The sequence below is a fragment of the Carassius auratus genome, chromosome 32 (genome assembly GCF_003368295.1).
Source record: "Carassius auratus strain Wakin chromosome 32, ASM336829v1, whole genome shotgun sequence".
Classification (NCBI taxonomy): domain Eukaryota; kingdom Metazoa; phylum Chordata; class Actinopteri; order Cypriniformes; family Cyprinidae; genus Carassius; species Carassius auratus.
In genome coordinates, this window is record NC_039274.1 from 32,370,061 (window position 1) to 32,389,418 (window position 19,358).

The 19,358-nt window shown below is 38.7% G+C and overlaps 1 pseudogene; it reads right to left on the minus strand.

The window, feature by feature from the left end:
- Positions 1-1,616: 1,616 nt before the first annotated feature.
- The window catches only part of LOC113052439 (dynein heavy chain 2, axonemal-like), an 88,673-nt pseudogene continuing 70,931 nt past the window's right edge, over positions 1,617-19,358 (minus strand).

Here is a 19,358-nt window from a genome sequence, read left to right on the forward strand (position 1 = left end):
AAATCTTACTAACCTCAAACATTTGAATGGTAGTGTACAGATTTTCTCTCCTACCTTACCTTATACTATTCATAATCACATATGACTAGTATCCTCTCACACACAGACCTGATGGTGTGCAGCTCAGCGTTGTATCTTTGGATCTCCTGCTGCAGTACTACACCATAAGAGGTGAAAGGTCATCCTTCAGCAGCTTCCTAGTACCCTCACAGTCTATCTCTAATCTTCTGTAGAACATCGGAAGAAAGTTCCAGCACCTAAACACAGAGTTACACACTCAAAGTGACACATATGCTGAAAGACCTTCAACAATGCCATCAGAACAGTAAATCTAATATCATTTTTATACACACTTTATCTTCCCTGCTGGCTCCAGTGCTGGTGATTTGTGGCTGTAGAGACAGCAGTGTGTGGAAGTGGGTTCAAGCTTCTGTGATCTGGCTGGTGATGTCAGCACTGGGGGGTTGTCCGAATAGTTCTGGGTGCTCCAGTGCTGGCAACTGATGAAGTTACTGATAACTATATTCACATTGCTAGCATGTTTCAGATAGATACTATAAGGGGCGTCGGATTTGTGGTAAAACCAGTACTGATTACCAGGGCCCCAAAGGAAGAGAGGGCCCTTGAAAAGTCTTTGGCTCATAAAAATGTAAAGCTGTAGGGCAATTTCATACACATTCCCAAAATAACACTTTCTTTAGTTTTTATCTACAGGTCATATCAAATAACTGATAGTAGCTAAACTGTTTGTCACTAAAACTTCACAGAAACTGTAATTACTGGCAATTTCCATTTCACCCTCCAAGTCTAGTTATCCATGCTATTTCGTTTCTGCTATACTGCCTAAAACTCAAAAGCTGCCTCTGCTGTGCACTCAAGTCACCATGCAGGCACTGACTGAGGGTAATTATAGGATGTGGTTGCTATAGTAACAGATGTGGGTCCTGAAAGGCCAGCAGACAGAGGAACTCAAGTAGGTATCATTTAACACCAGACGATACGAGATTCAACTTTTGGCCCCATGGAGGAGCTGTTGATCTTCATGAGATCAGAACTGTGGCGGCAGACTGACCTGCTGAAGAGGACACATGGGAATCCTCACAGCAGGGTAAAGAGGGGTGTCATGGATCAAAGGGTGTGTGTGTGTGTGTGTGTGTGTGATGTCTTGACGTCTACTAAATGCAAAGTTTGTGTGTGAGCGAGTAATGAGAAGATCTGTCCATGAAAGTGTGTGGGTTTTTCTTGCTCTTTTTCAGTCAGGGAAGCAGTCTCGCCATATGGGGACGCTCTATCTCTTCAAAATGTTCATACATCATGACTATGAGTGATGATTATACAAACCCTAAAGACTCTGTTCAGTGTTTGGACTGAACAGAGAACACATTAGAGATTCTGTGAGTATGGTTGAACTTACTACGCTGAAGTCTGGGGACAAAGTTGTCCCCAGAAGTGAAGCAAACCAGCCAAAATTTTACTTAGGGATAATAAAAAATGTAATAACTCAAGTTTTTAATCTAAAAATGCTCAAAGTTAAAGATATACATTATAATGAAAATAAAAAAGTCAAAACGTTTTATTTCATAAAAGTGTTTATCCAAGTAAATCTCAGAAGATTTTCACTCACCTGAAAACAAAGAGAAAAGAATAATTGCTGTAAACAATTAGTTTTTACAAACCCATAAAGTCGCCAGAAATGCATATAGGTTCACAGAATAAGTTGAACCAAGGTATATTTTTAAAAACATGCTTTTTGAGTAATAATATCACAGCCATAAGCAATAGCTATTACATATGCAGCTTCTTAAAAATATGATATGCTATTTAGGCTATAGTGTCATCAAGACACAAAGGTGAATATCCAGTTTCATCGAGAATATGAGCGAGGGTAAGATGCATGCCTTCAACTAAATCCTAATAATTTTGCAGCCTAAAAAAAATGAGCAGAAAATATTTATTCAATTTTTACCCCCCTTTAAAAAAATCTAATTTTGTTGCTTTGCAGCCTGAAATGAAACAGACAGTTTTTGTTTTATCCAGGTGAATTATTATTATTATTTTGTGTATGTGTGTGTTTTGACTTGTTTTCGAAGTAGTATGGAAAAATATCTATAATTGAGATCATGGGTGTTATCCATATGCAGACACTGATGATGATCTGATATTGAAAAAGTTTTGTCTATGCACTGTGCACATTTTTGTACTTTTTGCACTTTTGTAAATTTATGGCCTGAAAAAGGCTTTTGAAGGTTTTCTCTTAATGGACTTTTTTTGTGCATGATTTCATGTTTTTTTTTACTACTACAGTATTGCAAAATAAAAAAGAGTATTATCAATTATCATAATACATTTAAATAAATCATTATTATTTGGGAAGAGGTTTGGCACAAATTGCATTTTAAAATACAAGATATACATGAACATTGTGGAGTTGGTGTGGAAGCTATGAAATTAATATGCTAATAAATGCATGAAATAATACACTTTAAATGTATGAAAATGCAATTTCTCAAAAAAAAATGCATATATTTCACATGAGTCATACAACAGAAAACACACCCACCCACACACACACACACACACACACAGACAGACCACTTTTATTACACACTCCACATCCACACACCATTTCAAACATCTGTCTATAGTGTGTAAAGTGTGTGTGTGTGTGTGTGTGTGTGTGTGTGTGTGTGTACCCTGGGTGGCTCAGTAGTGATTTTGATCTGCATGCAGGATAGCAATGGGGAATTCTGGGGAAGGGGAGGAGCTTAACCACAGTCGGAAATCTGGATGACATTCTTGGACTTGTAAATCATCTACTAGCTTATCCAGCTCACACAAGTTTCAGAAAGTTTTTTTTTCTTGAGCATGGCCCTTCATGATGTCTTGAAGGGCGGAATTCCTTGTATGGGTACTTCACACACACACACACATCAACCAGTGCGAGAGCAAGAGCATGCCCTTCAATGTGCTTTATAAAGGTTACTAAAGTCGTTGAAAGCACTACACAGGACTTGCTCGAGAAGAATGTCTCCAAAAAAGTGTGTTTTTGGTTGTGAGGGAAAGATAACCTTGTTCAGCTTCCCATAGAACCCATCGTTACGTGAACAGTGGATGCAGCTTGTTTTTCCGGGAAAGCAACAGAGTTTTGCAAGTGTTGATTGTTTGTTCCCATCATTTTGGTGACAAAGGTTTTAGAAACAATGCTTAGTTCAATGCTGGATTAGCACATCATTTGATACTGAAAGATGGAGCCATCCCAGCGATAAAAGATCCCAGGTAGCAGAAGCGCTATGTAAAACTGCATAAAATGTCTGTGTTTTGTTGGTGAATCTTAAGCTCTGCCCTCAGCATTCCTCTGGGAGCTCTTCTCTACTTGCGTTCTTGTACTGGATTTGAACTTCAGCGGTTGATGACGTATTGTGAGAACACAAGGATACAAGATCGCTTAATGAATTAAACTGCATATTTCTATTCAGTTGCTAGGGCATTACTTATCAACTATAGACAAAGGAGCATTTTCCCTATGTTATTCATTCACCCTATAATCCCTAAATATGGATCACCCCTTGTATTTTGTGACATCACAAACATTCACACATTTACTGTAGCCACCTGGTGAGGCACTGTTACTCATTACAAGTGTGAAGAGGCTAGTCAGTAGATGCAATTTAGAGACTAGAGACTATAGAGGCTACTAAATCTACAGGAACAACATTCCTGAACTCAAATTAGAGCATGGCGCTTGCAACATCATGGTCATGGATTGCCAGGGAATAACTAATAACATGTATGACTTGAATGCAATGTAAGTCACTTTGGATAAAAGCATCTGCCAAATGCATATATGTAAATGTATGCTACAAAGTGTTTAATTCTCAGGGTCAAAGAGAGTGTGGAAAGCACTCCTGTAAAAGTCAAATAAAGTTACTTTTGGTTGAAAGTAGAATATATACCGTATACTGCCATTAAAATGATGTTTTTGAAATAAATCGCTTATGCTCATCAAGGCTGCGTTTATTTATTTAAAAATACAGTATAGTGATATTGTTAAGTATAATTACATCTTTAAAATATTATTTACTCCTGTGATGACAAATCTGAAATTTCAGCAGCCATTACTTCAGTCTTCAGTGTCACGTTATCCTTCAGAAATCATTGTAATACACTTTTGGCACTCAAGAAATATGTCTTACTAATATCAATGTGCTTCTCAATATTTGTGGAAACAGATTCATTTTTTTTAAAGATTATTTGATGAATAGAAAGTAAAAAAATAATAAAAAATAATAATAAAAAACATTTATTTGAAAAATAAATCTTTTGTAACTTTGTAAATGCTTTTACTCTCACTTTTGATCAATTTATTGCAATTAAATAGCCGAATAAAAGTATTTCTTTAAAAACCAAAAACAAAGAAAAATAAAAAAATAATAATTGTACTGATCCTATAACTCCCAATCTCCAATCTACTCATCTTAGTAAAGAATTTTAAGGGGGAATCGTTAAGAGGTAGGACAGGAAGCAAAAAAAAGGCAGATAAAATACGCAAAAACAGAGGTAGAGAGATAACCTCACCATTTGCGACTTGCTATTTGATCAGCTGCGGTGCGATGGGTGCCTGGCCCTGAGCGAGGGGGCAAAGAAGCGCTGAACCACACCGGACGTCTCTGCCAGCAGAACCAGTGCTGCCGTTGGGTCCACACCAGGGGACAGCACAACGATCAGAGGAGTCCTCATGGTGCTGTCCACTAAACCTGACACACACACTCACAGGGTAAATGGGTTTTGGTGCAACTCCAGAGAGGAGTGCAACTCCAACTCCACAAAACTTTGCCATTTTCACATCTCACCCAAAAGCCACTATAATATAAAGAACAAAAAAGTGAATTTCTTTGCTCATTGATTCATTGTAATACTAGCTTGTTTGTTTATTTGTTGTGTGTGCGTGTGTCACTTACAGCCTTACTAACTGAGAGCCCAGGTTATTGATGACGAAAGTCATGACGCAGAGAGAGACGCGATTCTGTCGGAATGATCCTCTGCAGCTCATTCCAGAGAGCAAAAGACAGGGAAAAGAGAGACAGATTTTGGCAATCAGGTCAGGAAGGGAGAGAGGGAAGAAAAATGAAGAGGGAAATTAAGGAACAAGCTGATAATGTGTTTCACTTCACTAACTTTAAAAGGGGACTTTTCATTGACTTTAATTGTTTTCATATTGCTTTAATGATATTTTCTATTCCCTAACTAGGATCTGCGAACCATGGACTATTTTGTTAAGTACCAGAACTGAATGATATTTGCTTCAGTTAATGGTCTATGTATTCTCCTGCCAGTGTGGACAGAACACCATTTTAAATCCATATAACTCGGACATTGGCTCCGATTTCCAAATGAAAGGCATTTATGAATCTGTTCTTTACTGCAAATCAAAACCATCAACCATTGCAAGTGTAATCCAAACTGATTCCCAAACAAATGATTCTTTAGATTTTAATTCAGAGTTATTTAGACTGTTAAAAGTGTTGGATTCCAATGCTAAACATGACTAAAGTTTAAAAAACTTATGGACTTATGACGGAGTATTTCTGTGCAAAATACACTTCAGAAAGTTTTTTTTTTTTTTTTTTTTTTGAAAATGGCTCTTCATGATGACATGAATTGCGGACTTCCTTGTATTGGCACTCATACCTGGAAGAATGCGTGCACAAATCAACCACAACAAAAGCATCAACGTGCTTCATTAAGGTTAAAGAAGCCGTCGAAAGCGCTACACAGGACTTGCTTGAGAAGAATGTCTCCAAAGAAGTGTGTTTCTTGGTTGTGAGGGAAAGATAACCTTGTTCGGCTTTCCCAAGAACCCAGCGTTACGTGAACAGTGGATGCGGCTTGTTTATCCAAGACTGGAACAGAGTTTCACAAGTGTGTTTGTTCCCATAATTTCAGTAACAAATGTTTAATTTGCAATCATTTAATACTGAAAGTTGGAGCCGTTCCAGCGATAAAAGATCCCGGTCATGAGCTGGAATCGCAGACACTAAGTAAAACTGCATGCACGTAAAAAAACATGCAGATATATTAGTAGGAAGCGGTGCTTTCTCTGGTTCTGGATTGGTGTACCAGAGGTGCCAGTCTCGAGTGTACTGCTCAAACGAGGCCACGAGTCCATGGAAATTAGTCGGTTTATCCAGTTCAGTTATGTTGTCCCAGTTAGAGTCCGACAGCCAGCTAGAACAAGGGTTATCCATCTGCTTCTCCTTATCCAGAACCTAACGCACATACACACACCACACAAAATGGTTTATGTAACATGAGGACTTTTTAATTTTTAAACAAGTCAAGACAATCCTTTCCCATAATCCACTTTCAGAACCAGTATCCACACAAACACACTCCCACATGCAGCCCTCACCAGTCCCCCCCAGGAGAAAAAAACTGTATTCATCAGTGTTGAACTTCCTGGACACCTCCAGGATCTTGGCACACATTTGGAAACTGAACCGGAGCTTGTGACACTCAAACAGTCCTCGATCAAACAGTCGAACTCTCTGACATCACTCTGAAAGTCAGCTTAATAAATAATAGATTACATATTGAAATATATTTATTTATATACAGTTTTTATTTTTACTATAGTAATAATAATTCACAATATTTTTCTTTTAATTGTATTGTAGATCACATAAAAGCAGCTTTGTTGAGCTTAAGAGGCCTCTTTCAAAAATCTCACTGATTGGTAGAGTATAGAGTATATGTAATTTTCACAAAAAATATAGATTTTTTAAAAAAATAAAATTTACAATAAAATTACAAAGTACAGTGAAAATACCCTCCAAAAACTGCATAGTAACTGCATAGTGTGTGAGTTTGTGTTTCAGACCTGTACACTGCATAAGTGTGTCTGTTGAGGTTGTTTGTGGCTGCGGGGGCTGCTCTCTATACTCAGGTTGAACAGGTTGATGTAGGCATCCAGAGAGAAATGGAAGCTTTAGCCTAAGTTCTGCCATGAAGACTCAATCACTTCGTCACTAATTACCTTCATCATTATCCAATCACGTCTTTATACTCCTGTATAGAAGATCGTACTTACACATGTTTGAGTTCGCAGATGCCAACGCGACAACAACCTCAACCCTCCCCACCACCACCAGGATGGTCCTGTCCTTACCTTCCAGGGGGGTCTGCTGCGCCCCTGCCTTCGTCTTCAGGCAGGAAATGCAGATTCGCTACCCTCGGATTACGAACCATGGACGGGGCCTTCCGCCAAAGAAATTTATAATTGTGCTCGCTGAGCTGTCAATAAATGTATGCTTCGTACATTCCTCTATCTCCCGAGTCTTTCTGGTAGAACTGATACATGGGATCTATATAGCCCAGATCGTTCAGTACAAAGAACAGGATAGACACCCTCTGGGCGCAGGGCTGGTAGGCCTGAACACACACAAACACACAAAGAGTGGTGTCTAAAGCTTTATCTGCCTCTCTCGCTATCAAAATCCTCATCTCAGCAGTCTTTTTTTCTCTCTGCCTTATTCAGAGGTGCAATCTTTAATCCAATCTGGCAACCCTTTCAGCACCCTCGCTCACACCATCTCTCTCTCCTTGACCTCCCCCTCATCCCTCTCTCTTTCTCTCTCACCTCTCTGGGGGTATCAGTTTGGCTCATCTCAGTCAGTTCGCTGATCTCCAGTTGTTCTGCAACCTCTGTGGCCGTGACTTTGGAGGACTGCAGGGTGTTCACCAGCAGGGAGCCGGACGCCTCATTCAGCAACCTGTACACACACATAAACAAAATGGATGCGTGCAAAACTGAGAATTGCTAGTATAAATACACTGTTGATTAGAATCACAGATGTGTTAGTGGCACTTGTATAAAGGTGTTAATGCAGAGCTGTGACATGCATGTGTGTGTGCCGCCCACCTCAGGACCTCGTCCCCCAGCTCGTGCAGTTTCCTCTTGGCAGAGGCGATGCTGATCATCAGAGTCCTTCTGTTTCTCCAGCTCAGGACGCTCCTTCCTCACCACGATCCCCAGCGGCTGGGCCTCCAGACCCTGATGCACACAGAGTCATGTTTCATCCTCAAAGACCTCTGTCTTGGGAACAAGTTCATTAACATACACACTGGCCTGTTCTTTAACAGCAAAGTTGACAATGGTGGTTTTGGAAGAGATTTCAGGAGTGTAATGTGGATTTGGTGGTTGTGTAAAATCTGAATTCAGGACTGTATTCCACTTCATCTCCCAGTTTTGACAAGAAAAACCCACCTGCAGAACACACACACAAGAGATATACAATTTTTCCTCATTCCTTGTGAGATTTAAACCTTGCCAGGCTAAATCTGTAAAACATTTTTTTTTAGCTATTAAACTTCATTATGCATTATGATTTGTATGATTTAAAGATATATTTCCAACAAAAATACTTTTTTTAAAATGTAAAATAACCTTTAAATTAACATCTTAAAATCTATTTCATGCTACTGACAGACACATATGTATAAATACAAAACATGAACCTAAGCAATGTTATCAGCAAATGTTGAGTCGTGTGTTTGTTTGTGTGTATATAGAAGGGACTGGCCAACTTGTGTGAGGGATTGTTGAGGATGGTTGCCAGTGAAGGATCTAGAAGGATGTTTTGCAAAAGAATCGGGGAACCAAACTGCACTGCATTCCCCAGGATGTATCCCCACTGCATCTGCAGGTCTATAACCTTCAACCCCTGAGAGAGAGACAACGTGAGACTAGAAGAGAACACGAAGGACACACAGAGGACAAGATAATGACATCAACAAAGAAGAAAAAAGTAAAGGTAGCAAAGAGGATAAATATGACTCAAAAGTGATAAATGGACATTGAAGAAAGAAAATGGGATGTGATAGAGACAGAGAAAAGCTGGAGGAGGCAGAAAAGAGGCTTCGGCTCTGTCATTTTGTTATTGTTTGTAAATGTCAGCATTTAACTGTAGCGTGTGAACGGCACTCGCCGCTCCAGACACTCACCACCACAGACGAGAAAAGACCTGCAAAGAGGAGGAAAAGGTCACAGACAGAGAGAGACGAAGAACAGAGGCTGAAGCTGAACAGCAAATTATCCTGAGAGATGAAATGAAAGTATGTGTCCTCCTATATCTCCTTCTGAACACACCTGACAGCCTATCCACCTATCCATCCACCTACCATTCTGTTTGTGTTTGTGTGTCGATTAATCAGATTACCTTTTTCAAGTAGTAAAGTAACGCATTACTTTTTAATTTACAAGTAAATATCTGAGTTACTTTCTCAAAAATGTAACGCCAGTTACTTTGTTTTCCCATTTATTGACTGACAAGTCTCCTGTCCCCATGTTGGGAGAAATCAGAGTACAGAGTTGTTGTGTGCTCTGTGTGAACATAATGTAGTTCTAGAATAAATGTGAACGTGCATTAATTCATCCTACAACCCCCCAAGAAAAAAAAAAAAAACAGATTTAGTATTCAACAAAATGATTAATCAAACTCAGAATATGATGCAAACCTGCTATAATTAAATATATTATATGACACATCCCATTTTGTTAAATAATGTCTTTGCTGCTGATATTTGATGATCCAGTTCCTCCATACTAATAAGCAAAAATAACTTTAGATAAACTAACAATTGTGCTTCATTGTTTTTTTTATTGCTGAAGAGTGTTTAACCTTCCCTTGTGTTCTACAGTAAAGACGTGAATTTATTTTTCCTTCAGCCTGAGGTTTATTCATTACCCTTTTTTTGTGTGAAAGGGCTTTTACATGTGCTATAAATAGAACCTCTTATATTAAAAACAATCAAGCCGATGTCTGATGTCTCTATTTGTTACAAAGACATTTATGGCAAAATAATGTAGTCTGTGTTCAGTACAAGGATTCTAACTCATATACATGGTAATGTGTGTGAGAGATACATCCATTTGGACTTCATGTTCTTAATCCACTTGTCCTTGAGGGTCCACCATTAGTGGCTATCTGTGGGGAAGGACAGGGAGAGAGAAACATTAGCTCTCACATTTCCTAATAATCCATAATCTCAAAATGTCATTAATCAGTTTGGTGTGTGTACATGTACTGTATGAGTAAGGGAGGAAATTATCTTTAGTTATAAATGAACAATCAGAGAAAACTGAGCTTTTCTATTATCTTTTGATAATTATTCTCCAATCACTATTCATTACTGCTCATTATTCATGAGATATCATCATTATTCTAATTAGTGGTAAGGGATTGGCTCTCTGGGCCTGACCGGTTGCCACGGGTGACGATGACTCCGTCCTCGGAGGAAAAGGCATCAGACGGGAGGCCTTGGATATTCCATTCGTGCACTGCCATGGGTTTAGACAGGAACATTGCAAAGCTGAACCCTGGAGAACACGGCACCCCCAGTTCTCTCACCTAGAGATGAACAGAGTAGCAGAGGATTCGAGCAAGGACATATGAATGAGAGGAAAGAGAATTTAAGTGTTAGAGCTGTCACCTGCATAATGCCATAACCTGTGAAGTGTGCAGCACGTCCTGATTTTGCTGAGTTAGATGTGTTCCTAGGTCAACATATTTTGTTGACCCTGGAACAGCATTTTACTCCAAAAATTTATTCTTGACCATATCCCTACACCAAAACCTAACCTTAACCATGAGTAATCCCTAAAATCAGAGGAAATGATAGATGAATGACACTGATGTACAAGCACCAAACAGTGATTTTAAGCATAAACTTCACAAAATCTGTAAACTGGTTCTTGAAATCTGATTGGTTAATCACAATGTTGTTTCAGGGACAACAAAGATGTTGTCCCAGGAACATGTCTTACTTGGTAAAATCAGGTTCTACGAAGTGTGCAATACTATGCAATACTGAACCAGTATTCAGCACAAAATTACAGTAACTCACAGTAACTGCTCTAGATGCATCGGATCTTAGTTGACCCATGTATCAATAAAACCCATAAGAACCAAGTTTATACTGGGTGCTAAAGATAGGCTAAGACAAGAAGGACAGAATTAATTATTTTACTGCAAAGCCCTGCAGAGAGTTGTGCGCATAGCTGAGTGCATCTCTGGGTCTGCTTACCTCTCTCTGCCAGACATCTACCTCAAACACTGCAAAAGCAGAGCTATTAAAACCATCAAGGACTCTGTCCACCCCAGTAACCATCTTTTCACTTTGCTGCCATCTGGTAAGCGCTTCCGTAGCCTGATGGCAAAAACCGAGAGACTCAGGAGGAGTTTCTTCCCCCAGGCCATCAGACTCCTAAACTCAAAACCAGCATCTTAACATCTCCATGTCTCCACTTAATGTTCACTTTATCAGTAAGATATTTTTTATTCACTACCTCACATTGACACACTGACAGTGGCAACCTGTTTGCACATTTGCCTCTTGTACATTCCTGTGGCTCTGAATACACATACAGACAAATCATGGGTCACAGGAGGGGATGCTCCCAGTCAAATTATTTAGGCTACGGATCAGCATTCACAAACCACTGTCCGTTGTTATTTTTAACAGAAATTAATGCAAGGAGCTCGTAATCATGACTTTATAAGTTGGAAATTTCCGACAGCACATGAAGACAGCAGAAAAGCGCTTTCGCTCAACAAAGTGAATTGTTTTGTTAACTTTGACAAATTGCTTGTTTTATATTTAACTTGATTACATTAATATTATAAGTTGAGATTTAGGCTACATTAAATATTTTAACTGCTAAAAGGAACACTGCTGTAAAAAGAACCTTATTCGTTTAAAGTGTTTGCAAACCAAATGTTATTACACTTTTGTTCATATAGAAGTAGGCCTACTTTTAAATGAAAAAACTTGCTCAGTATACTACTTTTGAATGCATTATTATCACGTGAATAGCATTAACATAAAGTCACGCCCACACGCATGCTCAAATATGTTGCTGGACAGACTGACACATGCTGACCTCTCTGAGTCATTACTCCATGCAGCCTGGCTCTCTTTGGCTCAACCACCCTGTAGATATGGCCGTATACTTGATGCGTACACTCATACACATAGGTATTAGAACATTTAGCAGGCAAAAAATGTCCATTGTCAATAGTATAGCCTTCAACATGAAACAGAAATTGCATTGTCTTTTCTTCCCTGTTGTGATGCATATCTACAGTATGAGAAACTTTTTGTTTGTTTGTTTGATTTTGTCTATTGGAAAATTATTGGATGGCTGTCATTTTCTAATTACTGCAATCTCATGTAAGTGACAGGTTGCTGGAGAGGAGAATTTATTGCTCGGTCATTGCATTGATGCACACATCATCATAGATAATATATAATGTTGCAAGGGGGAGGAGAACTTAATGTGCACAGATAAATCATTTATAATAAACACTGAAATATTCCATAAAAAAAAGTTTAAGCTATACAATAAGAATGGTGAATTTTGATTTCATGGTACCTTTAAAGTGCTTTGAATGAACTATTGGTGCTGATGGTAGCATGGTTTTGTTCTTGGTGTAAACTTTAGAATTTTTATTTTTATTTTTTCATAATAAGGGCAGCAGAGCATTCGTGTAACTCACTACTGCTGTACCTCCATGGCCCTCCATGGCCCTCACCCACATGCAGAGGGACTTTGCAGCAAACCAGACCCGTCTGATGATCTCTGTCTGGAAGTCGAGCTGCTTGCAGTACTGTCCAATGGTCTTCAGCACATGGTCGGAGACGTTGTCCTTATCAAAATTCACCAACTGCTTAATGAAGCTGGCCTCTTCTAAAACAAATGGCTTGAATTCAGCCTCAGGCAAGCACATATTTCATCCCCCCCCCCCCCACAATCTGTTCTATGGTTATGTGCTTTCTATCACATTGTGCTGACCTTTTTAAATATACCCTGGCATGCTAATGAATCACCCAACCCACCCCTTTCCCTGTTTGGCTCATGTGATTTTGGCTATACAGTAGTCTGGTATGGATTTCATGCCTGATTCCATGTGAGACATCAGTGTGATGGAGTGATTTAATAAAGATCTGGAACTTTCTCTTTCTCGTACCCAGTTGCCTTTTGGCCTCTGCCCAAGTTGGATCACATCCTCTGAGAATCATAACTGCCTGCACGACGGTTTCCACAAGAGCTGGAGGCCTGCCATAAGACTTCATCATATCTTTCTTATTCAGCAACTCCAGAGCCTGAAGACAGACCAACAACATTACCACAGTTTCATGTGCTGATGAAAACATTATGTCACATATTCAGATAGTTGTATTATATTGTACTGAAAGTAATAGTCGCATGAATGCAGAATGACCTTCATGGCTGATTCTAGAGCAGGAATCACTTCATCTAGGTCTCTCTGAGCGTTCTCAGCCATTGCTTTACACTTTATTTATTCTTCTTCTATTTTCTCACTGTGAGCACTCATCACCTACACAGACACGCACATTAAGACACACACCCGTCTTAGGAGGTTATAAATATTCCAAGAATGCACGCTACCCAACACATACAAAATAAAAACCAACACACAAATGCACACAGACACAGATCATCTTACCAAACACAAACATCAGCATGCAATTACAAAAAAACAGGGCTACTGAGCAGTGTGACTGTATATACCAGCTGAATAGTATGTATTTTAAATATATGTACTCTATTATATATTATAATAAATTAAAAGTATTTTGTGTTTAACTGTAATATTACAAAGTTAAACTTTGAAAATGTTGTCTTTTTGTTTGAGTCAAAAAAAAGATGAAGTTCCTATTATTTCAAGGTTGTGATAATAATTTTTTCCACAAAAATGACCATATCACAATGTACAGTATACTCTCACCGTGATCAGTTGTAATTATTCATGCCATAATATAAGAGTTTTTTCATACCTTTCATCCCTAATAAAGAGCCTCAACATTAGACAGACTGACACACACACACACACACCTTCTGCTGTTCCTCTGCCTCTCTCTTCGGCTGCACAATGACAACCAGATATTCCTCACACTGTTTCTGGAACTCAGCCACTTTCTTCTTGGCCTCTTTCAACTCTACAGACATGGCCCCCACCTTACTGAGCATGTTGTCGATCTTAAACAAGCCATTTCTCAACTTAGACACTTGCTCTCCAAGCTCACCACGCTTCTCAGGCAGAAACCTGAGAGAGTGTTGCAGAATAAATATTTTATCTTAGTTAGAAATACAATTAGCAAACAACAGTAAAATAGGAACAGGAAACTATCACATTTTTTTTTAAATCATCATGCCTGCTAAAAAACGAACAAAAGGAAAGAGAAATCTGGAAAAAAGTGTGTTTGATTCCTACTTCCTGTATCCAGAAACCAGCTCCAGAAGTTGGTGGGTGTGACGTAATTCAGTTCTACTTTTATCCTGAGAGAGAACTGGGCCACGGGCTTGTGCAGGGTCACAAAGATACAGGCAACTTCAGTCTGGATCTGTGAAGCCACCAGAGAAATCTTGCACAAGGTCACAACTGAAGTATAATAAACCCAAACTAATCCTAAAACAGACTAAAACAAAGCTAGTCTTGAACTCACTCGAAACAACAGTGTCAAAACTATTTATATTTCAAAAACAGTGAGCAAAAAGAAACTTGGTTGTATGACATCTCTCTCAAAGGAAACAAAAGAAGATGAAACACAGAGATGAAGGATGAGAGAGTCAGAGACTCCTGATGAAACTCGACACTTGAAATTCAATTATGATTCAATAACAGCCACTAAGAGATGAAGTACCTCAAAAAGACTGGAAATTAAAGCCCAAAGGTCAGTGTCACTGATTTTATTGGACTTATAGAGTGTAGAGTGTATGAAATATTAATATTCTACGTAGGTTAAATTAAACAACAAATTTAAAGTTGCACTCAGTGATTGATGTCTGCAATGGAAAATTATCACATGATCCTTCTGAAATCATTCTAATATGTCTTAAGGGGCTGGGGTATATTTGTAGCAATAGCCAAAAATACGTTGTATGGGTCAAAATTATAGATTTTTCTATTATGCGATAAATCATCAGGATATTAAGTAAAGATCATGTTCCATGAAAATATTCTGTAAATTTCCTACCATAAATATATTAAAACTTAGGTTATGATTAGTAACATGCATTGCTAAGAACATAATTTGGGAAGCTTTAAAGGCGATTTTCTCCGTTTTTTAATTTTTTTTGCACCCTCAGAGTCCAGATTTTCAAATAGTTGTATTTCGGGCAAATATTGTTCCATCCTAACAAGTCTAGGTGTCAAGTCTAGGAGGCAACTGCCGTGTGCTTGCTTCTACTGTAAGTACATCTGTAGTTTTTCATTATTGATGTTAACAAACTGATATTCATGTCAAAATCATTTAATAGGGTAGAGTTGAACTTATTTAACCCATAACATTTCTTTGTGTATTTGTGTGTAGTACACTGACAGCATTTGTAAATCAATTGATCGTCTTTCTGTTGACGTGTCTCACCCCATCCACGCGGTAAAATCAGGTTAGGCGAGTGCCACATGGCCATTCAGAGAAGCAGTCTATCGTCATGCAGTTCACAAGTGCTGGGTACTGTTAAATACGGTTCCTAAACAAATATACACACACACACACACACACAAGCAAACATACCCACAAAACCTTTATTATGTAGACAGTTCAAGATGGTTTGCATTGGTTTGCATTGATTTGTCACTAACACTAATATCACCCACCGGTCCAATCATGCTAATTAAAGTCAGACCACTGCCAGACCAATAAGAGTGAGTGCTTAGATGATTCGGGCTGTCATATTTAATGAGTCAGGGCCCTACGGGTCACATTACACACAAACGCCTTCTTCATGTAATGGCAGATGCAAACGAGTGATTAACGAGAACATTTCCATGCATGGTTCTATAGTGCTGTAAGTGTGACAGGAATAATTACCAAGCAAGAATGTTTTTACCAGCCAGCATCTGGGGGCCAGTGGACAATGTACTGCATCTACTTATCGCTTTCTCTCATTTAACCTAATATTTACCTGTATTATAGCTTCACCTTGTTATTTTCATTGTCATATTTTATCATTATTGATTTGGTACACTATAACTATGGTCTGCAGCTAAGCTGCTACTGCTTTGGCAATACAAACACACTGTTGTTCGTCATGCCAATAAAGCCCCTGAAGCTGAAATTGACTAGAGACACAGCAAGCTAAAGATGGAAAAGTAAACAGAAAGAGAGAGAGGGGAAGCCAAATTTACTACATCGTTCATGAAGACACTTGTGAGTTTACAACAGCACACAGTAAAAAAGATTGTAGATGGAGGACATAGCTTTGTCTTCCTGATGTGTGTGAATTCTGACAGTGGCATAGAGGTTGTCTTCTGTTGTTTCCTCTAACTTCACACAGTCGTATGTCATCCACTTTGACTCACTCACTGAGTCATCACTTGATTCATAAGCAGCTATACTGTGCACGGGTCTGTTTGGTTAAACCGTGTATTGCCATTCACTGCGAATCAAGCCTACAGAGAGAAATCTTAAGCCATAAGAAGCCACAGGAAGGATCTCAATGTGAGCATGTTAATCAAGGCTGACTCCCTATTTGAGCGTGTTAGATTATAAGCAGTAGGGGTGCATGTGTGCTGTATAACAGTCAGCTGTATTAAATCCACGCACATGGGATTTTGTGGAGACTCTGAATGCTGAAGTGATGGTGGGTCACAGTAATGCCTTTCCATGAGATATCCATAGTGTGGGACTGGCACAGCATGTCCATGCCTGCCACACTATAACAGACATAGATTGCATATTCTTGTAGTCTTTATCTACACTCCTTAAAAAAAAGGAAAACAATGAGGAAATAAATTACTATTGCAATAATACAATTGCACTGTAAAATAAAATACTAGTATTAATACTGTATTTTTAATAATAATAATAACATTTTTCAATTATAAAAAAATCAGTAAAGTAACTATTGTGAAAATGATAAAAAATAATACAACAATACAAATGTACAGTTAAATAAAAAGTATTAATAATAATACAAATTCTATTGTTTCAGAACAGTAAAATTACACAGCAATGTAATCAATTCATGCAATTCATTTAATGCAATTCATGTGGAACATACAGAAAAACCACATCCCATTATAATTTAATTGCCAACGTTTTCATTTTTTAAGTGACATCAATATTTTACTCAATTAGCATTGTTGTTTGCCCCATTTCTCATTATATGTAGCTGCTGCAAATGCTTAGCAACATCAATGCAGTTTTTTGTCATGTAAATAAAACATGGTAAAAAAGAAAATTGCATCTGAATGGATTTCCTAAAAAGCTCATGCACAGCACAGTGTGCAGGATGTTTCTGACACGCTCTATCAGGTAGTTAAACATGGCGTCTGATTTCTCCAGATTATTGTCCTTCCTGGCTGATTCTGACAGAGCAGTCTGAATCTAATCAAATGAAACATGTTAAAGATCTACTCTTATTGTCATGCAGAAGATGAACCTACAGTCACACACATTAAAAATGTATACAAACACACACACCTCATCAAGCTCGTCTGCTTATAGAGATTGGGCACCCACCCTCAGCTCAGGATGTTGTTAATGTCTTCTAGGAAGGAATCGTCAACAATCTGTGTGTCATTAAACAGGAACACAGTGGGTTTGTTTTCCACTCCTGTCAGCCGGTACAGCTTATTAATATCTGGATGGGGAGAAAAAAATGTCAAATATTCCATCGAGGCCACATTAAACTGTTCTGTGACGGCTACAATGTGCATAACATAATTGATCTTTTGGTCCTGAGCACTAGGGCAAGAGGAATTATTCCTCAGTATTTGGAAACATTTACTACAACATGCCACAGGACAAAATATCCAAGCCTTTTGTATATAGTAAAAGAGCTTTATATCCGAGATCTGATATTGAAAGCATAACTCAACCAACTGCTCTTCATTTGCTTTAGATGCTGGTTTGCTGTCATCCCAACCAGGCTTCTTAACTAACAATTTTTTTAATCAAGTAGCTGAAATGAGAGAAGACATGAACTATATGAAGTCAGCTCAAGAGATGTTTTGAGAGGGTTCTTATCTGTTCCTCTTGGTCTGGTCTTGTCTTGTCTTCCTCTTACATGTGTACATGAATACAAATTGTGTAAATAAATGTATAGATTGCGTGCAGAACTCACCCTCTCTGAAATCTTGATAGCGGGACTGTTTGGAGACCTCGACATGGAACATGTTAAAGATGAAGGCAGCCTGAGCCACCGATACCAGCCAGCAACATGTCCCCCCGGAGCTGACTGATCACACATACCAAACGCATTACTGAGGGGGCAGGAAGAGGACGCTGTCTCCATCATAAGAATCATAACAGTTCATTTACTTGCATGAATCATGTGTGTCATTTGGTCAATGCAACATTTACAAACACATTAAAATGTCAATGAATACAAACACACAGGCACACATCATTCCTGCAGGAAACTGAACAAACAACTGATCACAAAGGAAACTAATTTGAACATGCCGTCATATAAACATACACGTTATGCTTGCTAATTTTGTAATCAATCAGCTATGCACAGCGGCATGTCATTGAGTGTTTGTGGCGTTTGAGACACATTCACTGAGCTGAATGTGAGACTATTTTAATGTGCATGACAGGATGCATATAAAGTATTCTTATATGTGCCTTTGACAGTAAATGCCTGTATGCGGGTGAGTGACATAGGCTGGGGAACCGGCCGCCTAATTATTCTCCCTGCTGAGGGGTTTGTAACGCGATTGCATTCTTCTTTGTGGGTATGAGAAAGGTAATTATTCATGCTGGTGGGGGATCTTAGGGCTGAAGTGTGTGTGATTTTGAAGAAAGTTATATTTGTGCAAGCCCTGAATGAGAGCTGAGGAGATTGGTCACTAAATTATGGGACTTGAGAGTGCGCACTGAATCATGGGTATTGTGATGGGGACGTAAGCAAATGATGAGAGCTGTAATAAAACTGTTCCATGAATATTGATGGCTCCAATAGAACAGCACAAATGAAATTTGTTTTTTATATGAAGTCATCTTTCAATGGCACCTTGATAAGTTACAGAGACTGTCACCCAGAAGCAGCTTCACTTAAAGCCACAATGGTGATAGCTCTTGGAGTTCCTGTCGCAGGCTTGCAATCTTTTGGCCCAGATCTTCTCCACTAAGTTAAACTACTCCATTCACTCTGACTGTACTCTCACCATGTTCTATAGTATCTCTGAAGAGCACCAGGCTCATGGGCACCACACCAGGTGTGAGGTTATAGTCCTCTAACTGGTTCTCCAAATGAACCTTCAGAGCTTTGAAGTCCAACAGATCTTCATACACATGTGGTTCCCTCAGGAATTCACCTACAGAAA